Source organism: Gambusia affinis, linkage group LG14 (genome assembly GCF_019740435.1).
Source record: "Gambusia affinis linkage group LG14, SWU_Gaff_1.0, whole genome shotgun sequence".
Classification (NCBI taxonomy): domain Eukaryota; kingdom Metazoa; phylum Chordata; class Actinopteri; order Cyprinodontiformes; family Poeciliidae; genus Gambusia; species Gambusia affinis.
The window spans coordinates 17,151,559-17,163,994 of record NC_057881.1 but is presented as its reverse complement, the minus strand read 5'-3'; positions in this window follow the sequence as shown (position 1 = coordinate 17,163,994).

Below are 12,436 nucleotides of genomic sequence, written 5' to 3'. Positions count from 1 at the left end.
TAGACAGTTTGGACTTTTTTTTTTCTAATGAAAAACCGGAGGTTGTCTACATACATCACACTTTTGGTGACTGTAGGGGATGTTGTGTGTGTTAGAAATGGAAAAGTGAAAAGGTTTACTGTTCATGTGCAAATATACCAACTTAAAACTGTAAAAAAGGCTAAAGAAAAAAAAAAAAATGAAAAAAAAGTATAATTTTCCTTCCATGCTTTATTATACATAACTTTATTTTGGTCTGTCACATTAAGTATATATGTTTTTTTTTTAAATACGTAGCTGTTATGAGTTCCCAAAACGTGATAAAGTTAAAGGAGCTTGAATATTGTTGTGAAGCCCGGCAGGCAGCCAGCAGATGTGTTTTATTTGCTTGTTTTTATTTGTGGTGCCATTTAGCCAGCTGGCCCTCATTTCTTTGCCCACTATGATGAGAATGCCACAGCAAACAGAGCAGACTAGTTTGGCCGGAAGCATTTTTCCCTATTTTTTAACACACTTGTCAGCAGCCATATCAGTGGGCCCAAAACTGCCATGAAAGGCCAATCCATCCCAACACAGCTAGTGTTACTTGGCTGCTTTAACAAGCACTGCGTCTAATTGGCTGTGTTTGAGTTTTCCATTCATTAGCAAGTTGGTGCCAAACCATTCCATCACACAGGTATGACAATTTCCTTGATTTTGATTTTTTGCTGTTTCTTTCGCCCTGACCTTTTTTTTTCTTACATAAATTTTACTTCAACCCACTCCGTGAGTCATTTGAGCATATCCTCCACTTTAGCACGGATCCGATTTGCCATGGAAGCCAATGTGCGGAGAAAAGTGTTGTGCCTCCACACACACAAATACACAACGTGTGCTACCTAATTAGCAACAATTCTTCAGTCCTCGCCCACCTTTGAAGATGTAAGATGTAGGCAAATTAGTTCTGACCTCTTGAATTATGCATGCACTCACAATCATACAACCATCAGTTACTATATTAATGTGTTAAATAATTTTAAAATTACCTAATGTGTTAAAAATACAAAGGAAGATCAAGAGCTTCATAATCATATTAATAGGTAACGTCCCTCCGCTTCACATTTTGTCATAAATGTTACAATGAGCATCTAACAAAGTGACATTTCTGCTACACACCTGCATTTAGTTCACCTTGCTTCAGCCAAAATCTTTGAACACTCAGCACTGCAATGCTGGATGAGTTGTACCGCAAAAAACCTGAACCTTTAATTGCAGCAAAAGCTGTCTTCACCAGATTCACGGGAGGGTGGAAGCCTACGCCGGCACTCATTAGTTGGGAAGTGGGTCCTGGTCAGGTTCCCTGTCCATCACAACACAGAGACCAACATTATGTGTCTCTCTTCTAGGCAAAGTTATTGGCTGAGCTTTTGCTGCTACTAACTGAATGTGCTCTCTTTCACTTTACAGCCTTTAAGACCCACTCAGAAGGGATCTGCTAAGATGTGTTTCTCTCCTAGATGAAGCCACTGAAAGAGCTGCCATTGCCATTAACTTATTTTTCCTCTAACATAGAAAATAGTCCTGGATGAGGGCTTCTGTTTTTCTTTTTTTCGCGTAGGCCTATATAGGCTCTGTATTCTCAAACCACCAGTCGGTCATGGCAGATGACTGTTCACACTGAGCCAGGTCCTGCAGGAGATTTCTTCCTGTTAAAAAAAGAGTTTCCCTCTCTACTGTTGCTATATGGGTTTATAAACTGGACTTCACTGCATTGTTTGTTGTATCCACCGGGTTGTGCGATGGATGGTGGTTGTGTGAGTGTTTGTTTTTCCTACTTTCCTCTTCCTCAGGATGTGACCGACAGGTAAAGCCTCCAGCTTGTGCTCATCAGCTGCAATCAAGGGTACGGTATTCTGAAGAGTGATTTCTCAGCTAGACCGTTAACCTACATTCTTTGGTAACCGGTCAACTAGTTGCTCTGTTCATTAAGATTTTGCTTATAGCCTCTGGTACTTAACTCTTCTCCATTTTCTGTTCTTTTGGAGCCACTGCCCTATTTAATACCCACTCCTCAACCTCCAGATATGTTTCTTATGCCACACCTAGCTGTTTGCCTGGATCCTCCATTGAATCCTTGCTTGCCTGTCCACTCTCCAATGCTCACCTCCATCCAGGGTGGCTCGTCAACAGGATTGCTCACTGCCCCTCCCAGCCAAACTGAACCCTTGTGGATACAGTTGCGTCCATCTCTGATCTTCACCATTAACCGGAACAGTAAGACCCATCTACTTTGTTTACTGTTGTGAAGATTCTGTTCAGCATGCTGTCAAATTCAACCCAAACTGGACTCTCTGTATTGCAGTCTTTTCAGCGCATTCACTTTGGAATAAACTTTGCTATTGCTGCTTGCACTAGAGTTTCCAATATAATCATCAGGGCATTGTTGGGGTTAGGGTAAACTGTATGCATGATTGAATTGTCTTGTTTTTGTAAAGTGTCTCGAGATGATGCGTTGTAAACCGGCATGCTAAAAAAGTTGATTGAAATGCTGAATCATATTGTCTATAGAATATGGTAGACTTTGTCACAAAATGTCTTCACATTCATTAAGGTACAAAAAATACCAGTATGTATCTGAAAAAAGCAACATAATTTTGGTGTTTCTAAAACATACTTTTTCACGGGAACCCAAGTTGAAGCATTTTTGTATTCACATAAAACGGTTCTCGTTTGATTGTTATGTAAGGAATGCAATTAAAGTTGCTAGAGGCTCTATGAAAGAAAACAGTTTATTCTTCAATTGAAATTCAAATTTTAAAATACTTTATCCCAAAGAGAAATCAAATGTCGTAGCTCATTATTTTGATGGGTGTCTGAGCTCTATGCTCCGTTTTGCATTGACACTCCAAAAAAAAAGGCACCAATAAAACAAATATGTAGCAAATATCCTCCTCTGTGAGTATCCACAATAGACCACCTTTTGGAGATGGACTGTTAAAACTCCAACAGTGTTATCCTCCCTGGTGTAATCTGCCTTGGCAGACAGTTGATCTCTGCAGAATACAAACACTGCCAAGGAATCAGGCTTGAATGGCAACACTCCTCTGTTGTCTCCCACTGACAATAACCGGGCCGGGTCCATCTCTGCGGTCTGGCTGCTTATCAGAACAAAGGCATCAGCTATTCTCTCGTAGCATAAACCGACCTACAACACTGAATCCCGGCATCTCTGGGATGCTTATTTGTTTACACCCAGCGTTGAGCCACATACATTAGATCCAGTAATGCTAACACGCAATAATGGTGAAGTCATTGCCCCGGAAAGGGTTTCTGTTTCAGAGCTGCCCTTCCCCACCATTACTCCGGATATGATGCTTTGCTCATTGACTATTGCCATTGATATTACAGGGAGCGGATGAGGGGGGGGAGAGGTGATCAGACTATTATCCCTAAGCTAATCCTCTATTGTAGGCAGATCAAAGGAGTACTTTAGCCGGGCTGCTGGATGTGTGCATACCATGTTGCTGTAGAAAGGATGCTCAAATGCAAAATGAAATGATATCCATTAACAGATGAAAGGTGGCAGGCCCAAATCGTCAGACTGAAGTTTAAAAGGGCTAATCAGGCCCCAAGCAATTTAGAGCCATGTTATTACAGCGGAGGTCCAGCAACATACACAAACCTTTTTCTATTTTTATAGAAGAGGGTTTGACATTTTGAGTGAAGAGTAAAGGGCTGCCATATAATTATTTTCTTTGTTGTGTGCATGGAGTTAAGGAGATGTGGGCATTATTGTCTCTGCTTAATCCAGTGTTGAGAATTAGAAGTGAAATTATTTCTCAAGTTCAAAGAAGTGCAAATTTGTAATCTAATAGTTTAAAGATAGGTCAATGCTAATACCCAAATTAGAAAAAAAATTACTTGCAGTTGTGTATTTAATTATTATTCTTTTTTTACTCGTAATAAAATCTGCATGCTTAAAACAACCAAATGCTACACTGAGGGGGTCATTTGTCTCTGTGATATAAAAACAATTCAGTTTAGTATGACTGATGGTGGTCAGTTCTGAGGTGATCATTTTATTAAAGACAATTATCTGTAAAACCTTAAATTTGATGCCCCTGGAAGCAAAACCCTTTCCACTTTCTTCCTCAAGTGGATGTTCACACATTAATTGCATAAGTGTTTTAAGAGTCTTGGTGTCAATTTTTACAAATGGTAGTAGGCTGTACTGAGAATTGGATAGACAGATTGGGTCTGGTAAGCTGTAATGGCGGTGGTGTTTCAGTCCTATCAAAATGGAGAAAAAAAAAAAACGAGTGCAAAAACCAAAACTGAAAATCTCCTAATTTACTTGTCCATATGTGTTCCGACACTTTCCATGTCCGAAAAACATGAGATTCCTGACGCTATTTAAATTGAGTTTAAACAAGCTTCCTCCATCAGGTGGCTGGGTTTATCTTTAACGAATCGCTCACAAGTTGCTCCTTTCTTTCAGGTGGTTCCTGGTGCATCCCACTAACACTAGAGCTGGAAGCAGACACTGTTTACTGAAGGGCCTAGATCAATAATATCTGCAACTTGATTTCTGATTAGGAAAAGATGGTGGATGGACAAATCTTCTCTGCAAAGTTGAGGCAAGCTTAAACCAGTCTGATGTTATTTTGTTAGCTGGAATGTGTCATTTAAAGAACTCTGGTAAGAATCGCTGCATTTCATAGGTTTCATCGGGTCTCATTAGGGTTTTAAGTTGCACCTATTCTTTACCATTCTGTACAATTCTCTGCATAATCTTTGCTTAGTTAAAGATTAAAATTATAAGTAACTGCTAATATTTTTAAGCCCAAACTTCTTCTTTTTTTAGCTAAGAATTTGGGACTTTTAAAGCCAATACTTTCCATCCAAATTCAGACTTTTATCAAATGATTCAAGACCTTGCCTTATCATCTTAAAAAGAAGAAAAAAATAAAAAAAAGTTTTATAGAGTTCCCTCAACAACTCCCAATTCAAAGTTTAATTGGTCGTGATTTAATTAGAGCACTTTTCAAAAGCGTAGTGGGCTCTGAACTAGCCGAATAAGATGATTGACTTTTAAGAGGCCTATTTGAAATTTATTGACATCCGTCTAAATAAAGTGTTTTTATACGGGCTTCGGGGTCATAAACACTGCAGGGTTGTAATGCCCAGGGACAAATTCTGAGGAGTAAAGTGTTGGTTTAGTTCAGTCTCACTATGGAGGCTTTCTGCAAAGTCTTGTCAGAGTGAAAGGTGGGCATATATGTGCAAGAAAAGTCATGTTTCTGAGGGATTATATTGTTACAAAATGTATTACTAAACTATGAAACACTAGATGTGCCCACTTCATCACGGCCTGACACCAGAGGTTTGCGACAAGGTTCCTTTTTTTGCCTGCAGAAAAGTGTGCACAGGTGCAAACATTTCTGTAAGTTACTACAGAGTTTTGACAGCAACACCTTAAAAAAATTAGGTCATATGTATTATTATAGAATGCAGATGCAACAAAAAAAGGTAATCCTTCTTGAATATGTTGTGTACACCATGTTAACAAATTGCTGTGCAACTTCAGATATACAAGATATATGTGTTTTATGTCACATCCAGAATATCATTTTTTATGTATCCTGCTTTCTAATAAAACACACTTAATGATAGTCATTGAGCAGACAGAACCTCTATTAATGTGTGTTAAATGAAGGAGTGATTACCGCACAAATCGTATCAATTCATCTGTATGTTATTTGAAGCAACTTAAATCTCCACAAATATGTCTTCTGTGTTTACAAAATGTCTGAAAACTTTTTAAACGTCAATAATTAATCAGTGCAACTCATTTAAAACATTTACCTCATTTAGAAGCTGGCGAGTGCAAACTAAACTCCCCTCTAAGCTTCCAGAAAATGAGCACATCAGACTAGCAAGGCTGGTCAGTACTGGAGCATTTTTCTGTCCAAATGTTTTGCGTTTCAGATTACAAGCTGACATTTGCCATCATGCTAAATAACAGGCAGGCTAATCTTGTGTCAAAGGGCTTGTAAATACTGTCTTGGAGTACCGGTTTGTTAAGTCTCCAACTTCCAACTATTTCCTGTCAACATCTGAATTTAAATCTTCTCTTTACGAACTTAAAAGGTAGCAATGTTGCACTTCTTTGTCTTTGGTGTTGGCATTACAAACCCAACATCACTCTTTAACGTCGTTTGTCTATCCTGTCTGCCATGTGCTTGTTGCCTTGTGTTTGTTGTTTCTTGAATTTATTTATTTATTTTTTTATGCCTTTCTGGATTTCAGTGAAAATGACTAACTATTTCAAACCACAACTCTGCAAACACATCCACACGCACGGCCACGCACACACACACATGCATACAAAAAAAATAAATATTTAGTACAATCTTCCCTAAACACTCTAAAAGGGCATCCAGTTAGATATATTTAAGCCAGAGGTCTGCAACCTTTACAAACATAAAGGGCCCTTTTGCTCTCAGGACAGGACAACTCATTTAGAGCTACAAATGTTACATGACATTTTGAAAAAAATAAAATAAAATAAGAGAGACAACCTTGTAAAAAAAAAATAAAAATCTCAGGAAATTTTTTATCATTTTTAAAAAGCCAGTAATTTATTTCTATTTTTAGGATTTAAAATAAAGATAAACATAAAAGATGATGGATATTTTATTTAAAAACCATATGGATTCCAACACAGTGACATGGAAAACATCTTTAAAGGCATATTGCTGGTACTTCTTTGGGGCAGTTTATTTTAAATATCGGAAAAAATTCAAAAATGGTTAAAAACCAGAGCTTCTTATTAGAAACATATTTAAAAACATAAACTGGTTCATTTTAGTTACTGAGAACCATTATGGAAGGTCCAGAGAGCCACTCACAGCTCCAGAGCCGCAGGTTGATTAAACTAATATTTATCAAGTTGTTCTGACTTTTTGTTTTGTTTTGGTCAGGCAGTTTTAGTCCTTTTGTTTTTCTCTTAAACCTTTTTTTGTGTGTGTAGGAGGAAGGTACGAGTCGGTGGCATTTGTTGATTGCCTATAGTCAAAGCACTGCATGCAGTAAGGCTTGCATACTTAATGCCGGAAGGCTGAAACTTCCGATTGCAATCAGGATGACTGTGCGAAGACGGCAAAGGGAGGGAGCAAATAATAATACATCCAAACCTGAACAAGTGCAGTTGACATTGGGAACCAGATACAGAGAGAGGGAAGGAGGATGTGGGGGGTGAAGAGGAGGCGTGAATGATAGCCGAGTCTAAACAGTGAATCTCCCACCACAAACATTCGCAGTGATCTCTAAATGCATGTATAACTCAACTCTGTTTCTGAGCCGCAGCTTATATAGAGGCTTTGTATAAGCCTGTTTAGTATTCCGTCCACTTACTGCACGGCATAGCTGCAGACGCCCAGGATGTCAAGATGTATAACAGGTTTCCTGGTTGGGGCAGTAATAGGAGTAGCTGTGGGGGAAATCAGCAGCTGACAAGAGGTTGAGGAAGGGATGAACTTATCTTCATGCAAATGCACAAGTCCATTAGAGTTTGTGTGCTTCCCTGAATGTTTTTGCAGTCCACTGCCTTGTGAGTTTTATATATAAGCGTGCTCTAGCAGTTAGCGCTTCCTGCTAAGAATTCCTCCTGCTGTCTAACGAGAGTTTTAGATAATCTGTCAAATGTTTCAGAGCCTGGTCAAAGGATTTAGCCAAGATCTACAGGGTTAAGTGGGAAGGAGCCACAAGACGAGGATTTGACTGAGATCCTTTTGTTTGTTGCTTTAAGAGTTTAACTGTTTGTTACAGAACAAATGTTTGCATCAGAACATTTCTGTGCTACATGACAATGTGGGATCAAATATGTTTATGAAAATAGAACATGATAACAGAGGCCAAAGTCTCAGAAAGGTTCTTCCTTTAATAGTGCTTTACTGTTTTCATAAATGCTCTTACACTGGATAAAGTGCATTTGTGGTAGTTTCACTAGTCTAAGATTTACCGAAGACTACAAATCCATTATTAAAGTGTAGAATCTAAGCAGTGTTTTCTTATAACCTCAAACCCTAATAATCGAAATTTTTTTCTTGTGAACTTTCCTTGTGCTTCTCGAATCGTTAGAAATACTTTCAAAAATAAAATGCAAGCATTACATTTTTTAAATGGTTTCTAAAACCTTCTAAACACACCTCCCATGTCTTTAAGCCTGGTAAATTATTAAAAAACCCAAACTGTCCTTGACTTAGAAAAACAACACTTTAGTGCCCAAATACTTACAGTGGGGAGAACAAGTATTTGATACACTGTTGATTTTTCAGGTTTTCCCACTTGCAAAGCTTGAAGAAGACTGTAATTTTTATCATAGGTACTCTTCAACTGTGAGTGATGGAATCTAAAACAAAAATCCAGAAAAATACAATGTATGATTTTTAAATAATTAATTTCCATTTTATTGTGTGGAATAAGTATTTGATCATCTACCAACCAGTAAGAATTTTGGCTCTCACAGACATGTTAGTTCTTCTTTAAGAAGCCCTCCTGTTCTCCACTCATTACCTGTATTAACTGCACCTGTTTGAACTCGCTACCTGTATAAACCATGATGATTTCACAGCAGCCCAGGACAAAACTGTTCCATCCCTCCTGACTAATATTTTAATATTTTAGCAGTCTTATGTTACTCTGTACTCAAAAATTGGTAGAAAAACTTGGAAAATTTTACTTATAATAATATATTAAAAAGTCGTGTGTTTTTCCCAACCTTGTAGTGCTGATGCTTATGCTGATTTCCACATTCAAAACAACAGCATAAGACTCCCTTGTCCTGCTTTCAGCAGTGAGAGAAGGAAGACAGGAGAAGGTCTTGGGAAAGGTCTCTTCAGGGCTTGCCCCCTTGTAGCTAATCAGATTCTCTCCCAGAATGATTCAGTCTTACTACAGACAAATACTTTCTAGGAACATAAACTCCTTGAAATAAACAATTTTGTTACTCTTTGACAAGCAGGCCTGGGTACATAGGACTCAGTCAAGACAGGAAGGCAACAGTAAATTTCTTTGTATACTCCTGATGAGAGTGATAGATGACGAATGTGCTCTATGACTGCTAAATAAATGCTACATTTATTTCTATCTTTCATATCACTTAGAGCAAAGCGGTAAAATTTTTTTTAAAAAGTTGCCTAATCTGATTAAAAGTTGTAAATCCTTCACTTTAGGGTCCGCTCCGTTGAAGAAACCTATTGCCGGCCATCCCATTTGTATTATCTTAATTTCATCAAACTGTGTTGAGCAAGAAGTCCAGTCTAGCACAACTGCATAAGACAAATAGCACATATGCTTCCTTTGCTTCTTTCAGCACCATCCAAGCTTGCAAAAGCATTACAGTCAATAAATATCTAAGGCCATCTTCCCTTTCCATCCATTTATCGGTGACACTCTAAATCCAGTCTGGGATGCATTCCCTGCTATCTGATCCCAGCCTTCACATTGTCTCCACTACACAGCCACACATACATACACAAAGCTCAGTTGCAACACAGCCAACCAGTTTGCATGGTTTCTTCTATATTTCATTGCGTGTCATGTACCAGTGTGAGATACACTCCCTGATTTCATTTATGTGGAGCGATGGTGGCTCTCTTATCTGCACCGCAGTGAAATAGCTCAGGATCACAGTCGTAAATATGCCAGTCTCAAAGTGACGGAGTGTGCCCGAGCCGCGGAAAGTTACAGTGGAAGCTACACTTGTGCTGAAAAGTTTGGAGCCTCTGTAGTGTGCTCGAGTGACTCTGTTGCCATGCGGAGGGAGCCCGACACCAGAATCACTCAAAATCAGATGGAAGTTTTATTCCATGTCGATGTATGAAGTTGGAGACTACTAATAGAATAAAACATTTTGTTTAAAGTCCCACTTAAAAGATTAAAACATCTGTAGCTTGACTTTGGGTCTGACGTAACCCTGGAACTTTCGAACTTTGATAGAATTTCCATTCTTAGCAAAAGAAATAAGGCCATTTGTGTTTGATTATTTATATGTTGTAGCAATGCTTCTTGGTGAGAAATCTTTAATCAGTGGATTCCATGTTCAAATGGTATCATATTTGCAAGGGAAATGTGTGCGTGTTGAGCAGAAGAGTTGGTTTTTGTGGCTTGTGACCATAAAAACTTGCCAAATCCTCCATTTCAAAGCCAAACAGCTTTTGATTGGCAAACCAAACTCTTAGATTTGTAAACCCTTCTGAAAACGGCATGAAATGGCTGTAAGAACCTGAACTGAATTCAACTAGACTTTAGTTTCCTTTAATTTAATCCCCTAGGAATGGCACGCCTCACGACTAGTCTACACAGGTGTATCAAAGAGCTGATGATTCATAGCTTATCCTCATTTTAACAATAGGAAAACAGACACTAATCTGGCCCATTATCTACTTTTTTGCAGTTGAAAGCAGGCAGTGTTCGAGATTCAGCTTTATTATAAGGATCTGACAATACTGGTCGAAAGAGTGTTGTCCAACTTTGCCGAGCCAAACTCGTCTTTGCTGTCAAACACGACAGAGTTTGTGTTTGAACCTTCGCGTCCTGTTTACAATCCTGAGACCACGATTTAGAAAAACTGAGTGAAAACTGTTTTTCATTACACTCTGTTTTATTTCCTCAGCTGGCACCGACTTATCTCCGTGGAACACTGCGGGCTTTTTGTGGGCTTTATTCTAAAGTCTTGATGAGATTTGTGTGCTGCGGACCCACAGGTTGAGCTGTAATCTTAGGAAGCTATTGGAAAGAAATGGAGAAACAAAAAGCACAGCCATATAACTTTCCAGGCACTCCACAAGCATCTCTAATTATTGCACAACTTAGTGTGCTCCATCAAAGCAGTGAAAATGTATAATGTGGAGACATTAGTATGCAGGTCCAGATATAAACCAGCACTGCCTGAACCCGCAGTAAATCAGTTTTATTTATTTATTTAATGTATTTTTTAAGGATTTGTGTATGATAGACCAACACAACGCAGCGTATAAATATAAAGTTAAAGGAAAACGACAGATGCTTTTCCCTTTCTATTTAAAACTACGAATCTGAAAACTTCCACACAAATGTATTTGCCCGTGTTCATCCTGGTACCCCTAAATAAATTCAATCAACTGCATTCAGGAGTCACCTAATTAAATAACAGACGTATATTCATCTCAGTGTAAATTCATGTGTTCATTGAAGGCCCGAGAGATTTCGTTGCAGCGCACCAGTGAACATCAGTGACCGAGGAACACAGCAGACCAGTCAGGGATCAAATGTGGAGAGATTTTGTCCAGGGTTAGCTCATTGCAGAATATTCCAGTCTTTGGAGACTTGACATGCGCTTTTGAACCCTTCATCCAAAAATGAAAGGCGTGCGGCATAACTGACCCAGACATGGGCCGAATCACCAGTTCAACAAGAGAGCAACAGTGAATAAAGATTCACATCTCATGAGAGAATTTTTTTTTTTCTTTAGAGAAACAAGGAAGCTGGTCAGAGAAGACAGGTTCCAAATATTCTGAAATAGTTGAGATGTTGCAAAAACTGGAAACTGATAACGGTTAACCTTCCAGCCGCACCACCACTCTAATTGTACACTGTAAAAGAAACCGTCTCTATTTACAGTAATATACCGGCTGCTGTGGTTGCCAGAATTTTACCATATTTAACTGTATGAAGTATGGTAAAATCCATATTTATATAGCAGAATAATGTGGTTGATAGTCTTTTATTATATTTATGCGGTAAAATAGCTGCCAAAAATATTGTTCATGCTTTAGAAGGGTCTTGAGTAAGTCCAGACCTAAATCTAACTGAGAACTTTGCAACACGTGAAAAAAAAAAGGTTCGACCAACACGACTGAGGCTGAGATGTCTTGCAAAGAAGAAGATGGAGAACATTTATCTGTAAACAAAAAATACATATATGTTTTCCTGCTCCCATTTGTGGTCTATCACATTAAATCTCAATAAAATAGATTTTCAGTCACAGTTATTATGAGACTGCATGTGAAAAAAGTCAAGGGGGTGCAAATACTTTTGCGCGGCATTGTATAAAATTTCTCGAAGCCTCTTATGTTGCTGGCATCTCACAGCCAGTTGCATGCACTAGTTTACATAAGCAGTGCAGTAATTCTCAAAGGTTTAATAAAACAGAATAATTTTGGATGCTAAAAAACAGATATGGCGTTTTTAACATTTAAATTATTCCATAATTTGTCTCTAATGCGTGACTAATAGCTTTCTTGCTCTTTTCGTCTTCCGCCTATCTCATCCTCTCATTCCTCCCTCACTTGGCTGTGAGTTTCTAAAAGGCCGCTATAAATACGTTTTTTGTTTTTTTCTTCTGCAGTTTGTTATGAAATGTGGCAAAAACAAAAATAAATAAATAAAATAGGGGGGGGGAAAGTGAGGGATAAAAAGCTTCCATTTGCCAAAG